The sequence below is a fragment of the Halichoerus grypus genome, chromosome 8 (genome assembly GCF_964656455.1).
Source record: "Halichoerus grypus chromosome 8, mHalGry1.hap1.1, whole genome shotgun sequence".
Lineage (NCBI taxonomy): Eukaryota > Metazoa > Chordata > Mammalia > Carnivora > Phocidae > Halichoerus > Halichoerus grypus.
Genome location: NC_135719.1, coordinates 53,280,137 through 53,293,308, shown reverse-complemented (window position 1 = coordinate 53,293,308; position 13,172 = coordinate 53,280,137). Strand labels below are relative to the sequence as shown.

The window sequence follows — 13,172 nt, the reverse complement described above, 5'->3', positions numbered from 1 at the left end:
GCTCAGCAGGGAGCCTGCTTCTCCCTCAGCCTGCCGTGTGCGCTCTCTGTCTGGCAAATAAATTAAATAAAATCTTAAAAAAAAAAAACAAAACACCCATCAGTTTGCTCTACTACCAGGGAATGCTGAGAAGGCATGATGATGATGATGATGATGATGATGATGACAACAGAGAAATTTTTAATTAGTGCTTTATTAATCATATATTTTTATTCCATATTTTTGATGCTTTGACCTCCTGGGGCCTTGTGACCCAGGAGAGATTATATTTCCCAGGGCTTGCTAATTCTTAGAGATTGCAAACAACTTGCCTGGGAGCACACTTTTCATAGGCAAACCAACCAGTCCAGAGCCCATATACCCAACCACCTCCTCTATGAGGCTCTCCTACTCTGAGCCACTATTGTCCCCTGCCCATTTTATCCCAGGACCAGATACCGGACAACTACGATGGCCCCTAGACTCCAGGGCTGGCTAAAACTAGTCAACCTTAAATCTGCTTACCCTGCCTTGCCCATTCCTTACTAAGGGAAATGACAACAAAGTCTCCTCTGCATATTTTCCCCTTCTCTCTCTACCTCCTGACTGACCCTGCTGCTTCCCACTGTGGCCCTTCCTGTTTCTAGGGACCTGTGAGTATAAAGCCTTCCTCCTTCATGACATTTTTGTGTCTGTGTGTCTTGCCTACCTGATTAAAACAAATCCCAGGTATCGTTAAAACAGTGCTTATTATGTGTCAGGTGCCCCTGCGCTTTATGTGGATGACATCCTGTAATTCTAAAGTATGAGGAAGGTACTACCATTTCCTTGGCTTTCGGTACAGCGACTGTCTTAGAGCCCCACCTCTAGCATGGGGTAAAGGCAGGATATGAATTCATGTGGCTTAATTCCAGAACACACACTTTTATCCTTTTTATTTTTCTGCTGCCCTTGCATGTCAAAAGGATTCCCACTTGGTTGTTCTCAGAGAGGGCAACCATTAAATTAGACAAAGAGACAGGTATGAATAAAGTAGCAAGACTGATCTGCTCTGAAATTGCTGTTTTCCTCAGGTGAGCCCTGTTAGCAGGACTAAAGGCCACTGCCCAGGTATTTTACAGATTCTTCTTCTACAGCCAGATGTGGGCTGGAGTCACATGAGAAAACCAGTCTCATGAGCTCACCGTTTTCCCTCATTTCTGACCAGAGCCATTAGGTCTCCTTTTATGCACCTTATTTATTTCTAATTTATTTGGGTTTATTTGGAAAACAAATAAAACACTAACAACAACAACAACAACAACAAACTTCCGTCTAGGACACAGCGTCACTAAAGACCTCTATTGTGAGAGGTGTCTGAGTAATTATGCCATAAATCGCAGGGCAAATCCGTGAAGCATTCCACATGGGCTTTGAACACTGAGGCTGGAACTAAGGTCTGGCTTCCAAGCTGTCAACTTGGAAGAGACCTATACTTCTTTATATGGCTCAGCTTTGAAGGGTTTGGGGAAAGTAGGTGAGCAAATAGAAACACCTTGCTCTTCACAACACCATTTATTCTACACTGAGTCAGCTGAGCAAGTGCCTGCTGAAAGTTCTGGGAGCGGCCAAGATCCAGAGAAGAGATCCTGCTTTTGGACTGAGGCAACAGAGTCATGCCCACAAGGGGAGTTATCACATACCGTGTGGGATGGGTCAAGTGGGGTTATGAGGTGAGAGCTATGAAGGGAGAGAGAGAGGGTAAGCCTGTGTGACTCAGATAAACCCTGAACTTTACATTTCAGACAGAATGAGGGCTTGGTCTTCTTTCTCTCTCTCTCTCTTTTGTTCTCTCTTCATTTCGGCATTCCTGGTGATTTCTCAGGGGCTTAAGGATTTGGGAAGTTAAACTAAAATATTTAAGGCTAATGAACACATTAAGAGGGGGGAGGATTAGAAGAGCAAGAAGGACGAGGAAGAAGTAGAAAATATGGTAGGTATCTTCCCACCTAAAGGTAAAAATATACTCATAAATGTAGAAGCAGGATCTCTACTGACTGCGGAGCAATCCTGGAAAGGGTCCCAGTGAGAAATGAGTGAGCTCAGATACAAGTTCTAGGGGTTGGGGAGTCTGAGGCCACACAAAGAGCAGGGACAGCACAAGCCAGTGCATGGAGTTTTAGGTGGAACTGAAGAGGTATGTACTAAGAGGAGAGAAACTGCTGAAGCTGTGAGTTAGCTAGAAAAGATAGTAAGTTCACAGTTTTAGAGCTTTATTGCCAAAAGATGAGCTAATGAATGACTTCTTTGGCTTTCTTAAAAGTTCACTTTTTATGGATGTCAAAATACATGGACATGTGCCCCTGTGAACATGGTGGGCTTGAGCAGAGAGCCACCATGATGAACTTCAGGGTAGCAGAACTTGGTGTGACTGTGGCTCACTACCACCACCTAGTGGCGGCATACCAACACGCAGTTACTGCAAATAGTTAATTTGAATGATACAAACAGGTCTTTAGAACTGAAGAAGTTGAGAGATTATCAGGTTCAGAGGTTCTCAAACAGATGGTGCACCCTAATCACCCATGAAGCTTTAAAAAAATACACCTGAAATCTATTGAACCGGAACCTTTGGGGCTATAGTCCTGAACATACACAGAGTTTAAACAATATGAAGGTGCCATTTTTGCAGGCCAAAAAAAAAAAAAGGATATCAATTTATATGATAAATATTTTAACAAAGCTTCTTGAAGACTCCACTGCCTTCCCCATGTTAAGAACCACAGATCTACTCTAGTATTCTTATTTTGTAGATAACAAAAATGAAGCTCAGAATGGTTAGTGACTTAAGGTTATCCCATGCCTGGTATATATTAGTGCTGACACTCAAAGTCCAGTGTCCTAATTTTAAATACAGTCCACTCTCACTTAAGTATCTCTTCTGAAGTGTTGGGCTAAGAGAAGTGACATCACACAATCCTGACTTCCTCAAACACACCAACTGTATCGATTTCCACAGACTCCAAGAGAACTCTGCAGTGTTTCCTCCCTTAGCCTTTCCAAGTGCCTTTCATTGAGTTTTATTTCTAATTTCTGCCTTCCATCCTCTGGAAACTTCTAATGCCTAACTTCTGACTTTATGAAATTATTCCTCACTCCTACTAGTTTGGAGTTCCCTGGGACTGGGACTGAGGCCATGGTGTATGGGAAAAGGCTCATTCCAGATTGCAAGAGCGGAGTGTTAAAATTTCAGGAATTTTGTGAACCAATCATTAAACATAACCATTATTAAAAACTAACTTATTGATTTTATTATTTTGCTATTATTCATGTTCCCAAGGATATTTACATCAATTATATCTGGACGGTGGGGATACTACATAATGGTGTGCTACGTCTTCCCTGCTCTGCATTCACTGAGAGGTCATGTTGGGAGGCCTGAAATTGACCATGTGTTGGGAGTATTTGTATTACAGAAACTGGCAAAAGCTACAAATCGGGGCTTGATTTATTATGCTTATTGTCTAGATTTAAAAAATGATAAAACAATTATGTGGGTTAAAGGTATTAAATATAGTATGTGTAGCCATCACATTGTGAACAGCACAACAAATCTGAGGAAATATTCTTCCAGTATTTAAAAGCCATTATCTGATTATCTGATTCAGGAAAGAGATCGCTCATGTCATCCCTGGTGAATGAGTGAAGTTCCAAAACACATCTTCCTTATTTCACTTTCCTCTCATTCATTAATGTAAATGAAAATATCAACATTCATGTTGGCACCACAGTCTTTCATCAACTGCAACCACAGGCACAGATGTAGGAGTTCAGCAAAAATTACTGAGAGCACTTAGCGAGAATCATTGGTCTATATGAAGTTTATAGTAGAGAATATTATAGACTTTACTATTTGTGCGACATTACATCAGTGACAAATACACTGAAATTACGTACATACAGACAGACACTGTTTTCCAAACTCAGTTGTTAAAAACTGACCAGCACATGACTGGACTGGGCACAGCCCTTCTGCAGGTTCCCATTGGCTGTGAATGAATCCTCCCTACTTCAGATGGGCCTCTACCCAGAGTTGTGGTTTGACTTTCTATAGCTCTATCATCCCCCCACATGTAGACACACATATTCTTCAGTCACTTCAACTGAATGGTTTTATCTTCATTCCAATACAGAACGTAACGCAGCCCACTGCCCATTTCCTCGCCTTGTCTCCTCCAATGTTTGCTTGCTCAGTCAAGGGACCAACTTCATCCCAGTTACTCAAGGCAGAATGATAGGCTTCATTTCATCCTTGCCTCCTGCCCTCCCGTACCCATGGAGTCACCATATTAGGCTGTTTCTTACCATCTTCCCATTTCTCAAATCCTTCTACAGTTCTCCATCTTTACTGCAATTTTTAAGTTTACATGCGTACCATCTCCCAAATTGGTTATTATACAGCCTGCCTCCACTCACATTCCCTCCAATCCATTTTCACACAGTTACTGGGGACCTTTTCTCAAACATCAACCCGATCGGGTCACTTCCCTGCTTCTTAGCCCTCAATGGCTCCCTACTGATGACCAGGCTACAGCCACCTGTCCAGGCAACTTTCTCTTACATTCAGTCCTCTTCTCGAAGTCACACTTTGGCCAAGCCTGAACTGCCGTGTTCACGGCTCCTCCAAGGGCAACCCCCCAATTCCCCCATTCCACCCCCACTTCCAGAAGCTCTCCCTTTCTCTTCAGGATTCACGGACATAATCACTTTCTCTGACTTTGCCCCTCCCAAGGTTGGTTGAGGGGCCCCTCCCACGTGCACCCTTATGGCCAGGTCTCCCTCACTGATTGCTTTGTTTCTTTGTTTCCAGGAGCTACCCCAGTACTTAGAGAAATCAACAAATACTTGCTGAATGAATGACCAGAGGGAAAAATGACTGTACTGATTAAAAACCGTGGTGGCAATCATATATTGAACACCTATTCAATACCAGGCACCGTGTAGGACACTTGGCAAATATTGCTGATTTGCAATTCACGTCAACTTTGCAAAGTAGGTATTTCTCTACCTGTTTTACAATGAGAAAATTCAAGTGCAGAGAGGTTAAGCCATATGTTGGAAGTCACACCGCAGGTAAGGGGAGGAGCCAGGATTTGAATCGCTGAACCCTGGTGCATCTTATCCCAAATGCCATAGATTTCTTAATACAGTACCAAAAAAGCATCGAGACAAACATGCAGGGCAGATCGAACAGAACAAGATAAACAACAAAACCAAACAAACAACCCCCAAAGCCACCACTTTTTCAGTTCTGTAGTCAAAGTTCCATATAATGGTTTAGACACCGGAGAGGGAGGTGACACTTCAGAGGGTGTCGAATACCATGTTTACATACGGTAGGAAAACATGGTCATTTGCTAGATCTACTCAATAAGAAGCTTTGAAATATAAGTGGCGTTTCCTATCGGAGTTATTAATAGTTTTGCCCAAAAGTGCGAGTTGGCTGGACAGAGAACTATGGGTGTGCTTGGGGAGGTGCTCCGAGGGTCTTGCTCTGAGGGGCTCCCCTCCTGTTTGGGGCTCCTTCTCAGTAAGGCAGAGGCTGAAATGCTGATCTGATGTTTGGTCTTTTGACAATTTTCACTTAATGAATTGATTCCTACAGTTCATTAACATACCCACTTCCACTTCTGTATACACATATGTCTTAATTAGCTGTTCATTGGCTGTTTAATTACAAGAAAGCAGCTGACAGCTGCCTTGCTGAATTCTAATGGCAGACGCTTTGGAACGGCTACACATTTGCTTTTGACAACCAAGATTTATTCATAACTCTATGATTTATTATGAATGTTCCTATGCCTGCCTGAATTATTGTATTTTCTTTTTTTTTTTTAAGATTTTATTTATTTATTTGAGAGAGAGAATGAGAGAGAGAGAGCATGAGGGGGGGAGGGTCAGAGGGAGAAGCAGACTCCCTACTGAGCAGGGAGCCCAATGCGGGACTCGATCCCAGGACTCCAGGATCATGACCGGAGCCGAAGGCAGTCGCTTAACCAACTGAGCCACCCAGGCACCCAGAATTATTGTATTTTCCAATACAACTGAAAAACTGAAATTTGGGGGGACCGCTGAAGCAGGTGTACGTCTCCCTCTCACAGCGGAGAATCCCTTCTGTAAATGACAAACTGTTACAAATTTATTTCTCTGGGGAACTTTCTGTTGAGAACATTCAGAGGTATGGGGGGGGAGGGAGAAGAAATATCTTTGGATAAACATGGGCAGAGAGTTTTAAAGTTAAGAAAAAAAATAACTGTCGATTTAATTTTACTGAGGGATAAGGAGCGGGCATAAATAGATTTAAATCAAGAGACAGGAAGAAGCAGAAGAAATGATAGAATTAAAAAGGGGGGGCAGCAATAATAGTCCTCAAGGAAGCAAATGAAGAAGGGAATTTGTTCTTTAGGAAAGAACAGGCAACCTCTTTTGCGAAAGTTAGCTGGTACAGCTCTGCACTCACAGCTAGCAGCAATAAATCATGGAAGCATAGATCTCCTGAACTACTTTCCCCTTCAATAATGACGGGCCTCCCTGTAGAATTGTATGTGCAAATGATCTCTGATTAAAGCTGACCTCGTGTGTCATATTTGGTAAGTGTAGATGTCCGCTTTGCCGTACTGTGATCTGCCACACTCAGACTCAATCCAAATGAACACATTCAACAGCGGTGATCCCCAGGCAAGCATGAGGAGCCCTGCCCTGAGCCACACACTATGTTAGAGCCCTACTGACAACAAGGCCATAAGCCCAGCATTGTCTATGAGCTGAGGAAGGACAGCAGTTACTGAGACATGATTAAGACCACAACAAAGCAACAAAAAATACAGGAAAAAAAAAAATCCAAATCCTCTTGATGCACACTGGGGTTTCACACATTCTACTACTTGTGCATCTCATCACAGGACTGGAAGAGTGAGCAAAACGAAAGTTTTTTCTTATCACCTGGTATTTAACAGAACTGAAACACTGATGTCACAGGATGCAGTAACAGCTAAGTCTAATTTTCATTTTAAATGGCTAGCTCTAATATTCGGGCCAGGTGCTATAAAACATTAAAATAAAAATGTTGGGCATGAATATATCAATGCTGAAAAGCGGTTAAAATTGGTCCAAAGCTAGTGACATTTCACGACTGAAATAAAAATATTACAATCCTCTAAAAAACAATTTGAGCCTAAATGGAATATTTATGGACATTTCTTTTTAGCCTAATACATACAAACCTCCAGAAACTGCTTTAACTCTTTCAGGGAAAAAAAAGGCGGGGGGTGGGGGGGAGGAAAAGTACCAATTTTGCATTCTGGATATCTTTGAAAAGGCTTTTCACTGTTAATTTCAGACAGCATATTGTTTTTTTTTCATTTTTTTTTTGTTTTTATTTAAATTCAATTCAGTTAACATATAGTGTATTATTAGTTTCAGAGGCAGAATTTAGTGATTCATCAATTGCATATAACACCCATCACATCAAGCGCCCTCCTTAACGCCTGTCACCCAGTTACCCCATCCCCCCCACCCACCTCCCCTCCAGCAACCCTCAGTTTGTTCCCTATAGTTAAGAGTCTCATATGTTGTTAATGCAAAGAAACTACTCCAAATTCTTCCTTCACTGGATGGAAAAGGAAACTTTGCCTAAGACATCGTCTTACGTGTAATTAATTGATGAATAAGTATTTGACAAACAAATGTTACTCTATTCTTATCCTATTAAGAGCAAAAGGTCCTAAATGTAATCAGAAATCAATCCTATCAACCCTAAAACTTGATTGCACATTATCATTTAAAAAGTTATAATTGAAATTGTAGATCCAAAATGTCTAAAGGATATAGATAAAAAACTGTTTCTATCGGGAAATAAATTTTTCATCATCATCATCACTGTATCTAATGATGAAGCTAGGAACGGAAGTGGAATGAAAAATAGGACCACTTCTCAAAGGAAACCTCAACCGGTGTCATTTTTCTATAAACACTTCAGCATTGTTATTCACTTTGATGACTGAACCTCACCCCTAACATCCACAGACCCTTGTTTTATTTCTGGCCTTTTCCTCTGCCTGCCCATTCCATGGCCTGGCCCCTCTTCCCAGGCAGGCCTGCCTCAGCTTACCCCACACCACCTCCTACTGCTCACCCAGAGCTGGGACTAAATTCTGTTCCAAGAGCTCAGAAACATCTTCAGTGACAGACCTAAGCCCCTGCAGGCCTAGATTTTATGTTTTTCTGAAATGCAATATTCAAGGCATGACCAAAGCTGGTACACTGTTCCTTCATTATTTCAAAAGAACAAGTAGGGGCTCCTGGGTCGCTCAGTCGGTTAAGCCTCTGACTCTTGGTCCAGGTCGTGATCTCAGGGTTGTGGGATCGAGCCCCGGGAGGGCTCTGCGCTCAGCATGGAGTCTGCTTAAGACTCTCTCCCTCTCCCTCTGCCCCTCCGCCCCCCATGCTTGTATGTGCATTCTCTCTCTCAAATAAATTTTTAAAAATCTTAAAAAAAAAAAAAAGAACAAGTAAAGTACCCTTCTAATAAAAACCTTGGTATAATAGAACCTTTAAAAATTTGGGAATGGCATACCCTTCCTTATTTTCCATTATCCAGAAAGTGACCCTTTGCTCCAGTCACACTGGGTTATATGCTGTCCCCAAAAGACAACCAACACATCCCCACCTCTGGGTTCTTGCTGCCTCGTGGGTATGTGCTGTTTGTACCACACCACAGATTATAGTCTCACTCTGGGATTTAGTTCTTTTTAATATATACTTTAAATACACTTCACTGAGGCATAAATTCAATTCAAAAACGCACCATTGTGAAGAGTCCACCTTGATGAATTTCGACACTGCACACACCTGTGGAACCACTACCACAGTCAAGACGGAACGTTGCCACAAGCCACAAAAAGTGTCCTTCTCTTAGTGGTCATGCCTTACCTCGTTCCAGGTTACCACATCTGCTTTCTGCCATTATAGCTTTAAAATTTTTGCTTCTTCTACAATGACATATAAGTGCAGTTATGCAGTAATTATTCTTCTGTTTCTGGTTTCTTTCATTCATCCTCATGTTGTTTTGTGCACATATAGTACATCCTCTCTTATGGCTAAGCAGCATTCCATTCCATCGATCTTATTCATCCATCCACCACACACTTTTATCCATTTTTCAGTTGATGGGCATTTGGGTTGTTTCCAGCTGATGGCCATTATGAATAAAGGTACTACAAATATTCATATAAAAGTCTTTCTAGGACAGGTGTTTTTGTTTCTTTCGGGTAAATACCTAGGATGGGCCATTAGGTCATATGTGAGGCTGATAACTTACTCTATTCCCACCTTTTTTCAAAGGGGCTGTACAATGTCACAGCCCCCCCCCCCCCAAGTAATGTAGGAGACTGAAAAATTCACCAGTTTCTCTGCATCTTCATCATGTTTGTCATAGGCAGTGTTTTTGTTCTTCTTCTTCTTGTTTTGTTCTATTTTAATTTTAGCCTTTCAGATGAATATGTCATGGTATTTCACTGTGGTTTTATTTACATTTCCCTAATGATTAAAGATGTTGAGAATATATCCACATGTTCACTGGTTCCTTGTCCAGCTCTTGTGAAGAGATTGTTCAAGTTATTGTTCCTTTTTATTTTTTTGTCCTTTTATTTTAAAATTTATTTTTTTCTTTTATTTCTTCCAGTATATGGCTCGCCTTTTCTTTTTACTAATGATACCTTTTGAAAGGTACAAGTTTTTAATTTTGATTAATTCCAATTTGTTATTTTTTAAAATAAGGGAAGGATAGGGGCGCCTGGGTGGCTCAGTCATTAAGCATCTGCCTTTGGCTTAGGTCATGATCCCAGGGTGCTGGGATCGAGACCCGCATCAGGCTCCCTGCTCGGCGGGAGGCCTGCTTCTCCCTCTCCCACTCCCCCTGCTTGTGTTCCCTCTCTTGCTGTATCTCTGTCAAATAAAATCTTAAAAAAAATAAAAATAAAATAAGGTAAGGACTTCGGTGTGTGGTCTGAGAAATATTTGTACATCTATTGTTACAAAAATATATGATTTCCTCTAGAAATATTATAGAGTTAAGTTTTATGCTTAGGATATTCTTTAAGTTAATATTTGCTTTCAGTGAGAGGTATAAATGTGAAGTTCATTTTTTTTCATATGAATGTCCAGTTGTTCCAGCAATATTATTTGAAATAACCATCTTTTCTTCATTGAATTCAACTGGCATCTTCGTCAAAATTTAATTGACCTTAAATGCATGGATCTCTTTCTGAACTGCCCCCTCCCTTTTATAATTTTTTTCTGGTTTATTAAACCTAGGATTTAGTTCTTGCATTGCTCCTTTGCAGACCTCATCTCTACAACTACACCATAAACTGCTTGAGGTGGCTCAGGTCTTCTATGTCTCTGGGTCCTTTACAGTGCTTATACAGTGCGTGGCCCCAAGGGGGCGCTCATATTTTTGTTTTTAGTAGAAGAGTCTACATAACAAATAGCAAATGGTCACAAAAAAATCAAGACTGGACCCATAGATGTTCTGGAAATGATATCTGACTAGAGCAGCATGACTCAAGCGTATGGAATTTGGCTAGCAATGACTGTAACAACAGCCAACAGTTACTGAACGATTGTTACATGCCTGGCACTTTTCTCCGTGCGTTACCTAAATGCATGTGATAACCCTGGGAAGTAACTACAATGTCCATCCTCATTTTACAGATGGGGAGACAGAGGCACAGAGAGGTTGGGCAGGTGCTCAAGCTGGTAAAGCAGAACTAGGATTCAAACCCAGGCAGTCCGGTTCCAAAGTCAGAGCATAAACATGTCACAATACTGTCTCTCTACAGGTAGCAAAGGGGACTTGGAGAGGGTGGGCTGGGAATACCCAGAAACCAGAGAAAAGAGCTACCAGACTTGCATCATTTTTGCGGTTTATGTGCAATGTTTACCTGAGCAGATATGTGGTAAAATAAATCATCATTTCAGCAATTAAATAGGTTCTTTGGTTTCTTAGGGTTTCAGGTGGTTGACTTTAAAATGCAATTTAAAATACATTCATAAAATGATTACCTCAGAAAATGACTGAGTCACTTTCTTTCTTTTCATGAGATATCTATTTATATATATACATAATTAGAAATTTTCCAAATGTCTAGTGATCCTATCACAGAGATAAATTATTTATAATTTATGATGCTATAACCACCCTCACCTGGTTAGAGCATGATAAATCATTAACATCAACGGCAAAAGCAGAAGTCTCTTGATTTCACCACAGCCAGAAGTGAAAATATTAATTATAGCAGAGGGAAACTATAATTGCAGACCAAATACTATATGCATCAAATATAAACACATACCACTGCATAGGTCCCAGACTGGGCCTACGCTCAATCTGTCAATAAAATTAAGTTTTAATTGTTTGGTGATTTCCGTTGTATAAAGTCAACAGGACAGAAGCACAGAGCCACAGATAACCAAAACACACTTTGGCATCGGGGCTGTACGAGATCGGGGCGGGGATCTAGAAAAATGACAACAATAAAATAATAGCTGCCCCTTGTGTTCTTATGGCTTTAATTTTCATCATAAATAAACATTGGGGGTAAAAAGAAAACACACACTGTTTCTGCCTATGTAAACCCAGCCGTTCTCAGGCAGTCCAGATTTTATTGAACAGCATGTTGTTCATGAATCTCCTGCACTGGTGCGTTATTTCACACAAAGCAGACCTCACCCCCACCCTGGCCCAGCCTCAGACGCTGATCCGAGGTGCTTGCTTTAGTTAGCACCTAAAACCACACGTGGCATTCCTAGAAGACTCAGAGAGAGTGGTCAGTTTCTCAGGACAGAATGAAAGGACATGTGGTTAATGCCCAGGACCCTGCCCACTGAAGAACATAACTAGGCGAGATGCAATGCACAGAGTCAAGTTTGCTTGGAGCTTCTGCTGGCGGGGAGGGAGGTAGGAGGGGCACTGTGGTCTGCATGCCCTTCACCAAGGAAGGCTGCGCCATCTTGGACTGGGACGAGAAGGTTCGGGTGAGGGGGAAGGGTGACAGGTGCCCAGCCACATCAGCCGAATTAACTCTGAAAGTCAACGGGATGACAGTTGTCCCAGGGTGGCATAAGCCAGGCAGCTGATTTCATTTTGTGGACTTTTATTTACTTAATTGATTAATTTTGAGGGAGGGCAAGCTGAGGAAGTAAAAAGACGTCATTTTTTTTTTCCTTGGTAATCTAGAACCTGAGGCCTTGAGAGTTGCTATAAAGATGAACAATTCAAAATCCTCTTTAAGTGGCAAGCCCCCTATTTCTAAAAGGCAGGTGATGACAAAGAAAAAGTGTGTTTGGCGGCGTGCAGAAAGCTCGAGCGTCACCAAGATGGGATCAATATGAAGTATCTTTACATGTACAAAGCAGCACGTTACGATGATTAACAGTAAAACAAAGACTTAAGGAAATTGCATGGCAAATTTCCCTGAAGTCTCTCAGTAGTTATTTGTGTCTGATGGTGATTTTGTATTTTATGACATTATATTTCCTAATTTCACCGAAGGAAAGCTAACCAAACGCATGGATTTTATTTATTTATTTATTGTTTTGTTTTGGTTTTTTTTTTTGGTGGCAGCCTCAAAATGCCTTAGGGCTAATTCAGGCCTGGTTCAGTGGCAATCAGCTGTCTCAGAAGCTGCCTGCATGTTTAAATAGCTTCTCGCCTGTTTATTTTGCACTGTTTTATCCTGTAAGCTGTCTCAAGGCCCTTCCAATATAAGCAGGAGGATTTAAATCTTAATAAATTGAGATTTGAATAACAGAGGCAATCTGGGTTTGGAGGTCTTGAATGATTAGGATAAACATCTCTATTCCCATTCCCAAATTACGCATGTGCTGTAATGCGTTGCCCTCGATCGGCATCAGTAATAATTAAAATAGTATCAACAGCAATAAGAAGGATAATATTTAGGTTTAAATAGCACTTTTCAGTTTATAAGGACTTTTATTTACAGTTTTTCATCCTATCCCTGAAATAGTTCTAAGAGGTAGGAAGAACAGGTGTTAACGCCCACTTTATAGATGAAGAAACTGAGTCACTAAAAGATTAAGACAAGCCCACAACAAGAGGGACATGTGGTGGCACTAGGACCAGAACCCAGTTC

General features: G+C 41.2%; 1 protein-coding gene across 2 annotated transcripts in view; it reads right to left on the bottom strand.

Moving 5' to 3' along the window:
* RORA (RAR related orphan receptor A) overlaps positions 1-13,172 on the bottom strand; it is a 703,983-nt gene that overhangs the window by 29,079 nt on the left and 661,732 nt on the right. The gene's annotated exons all lie outside the window — the stretch shown is intronic.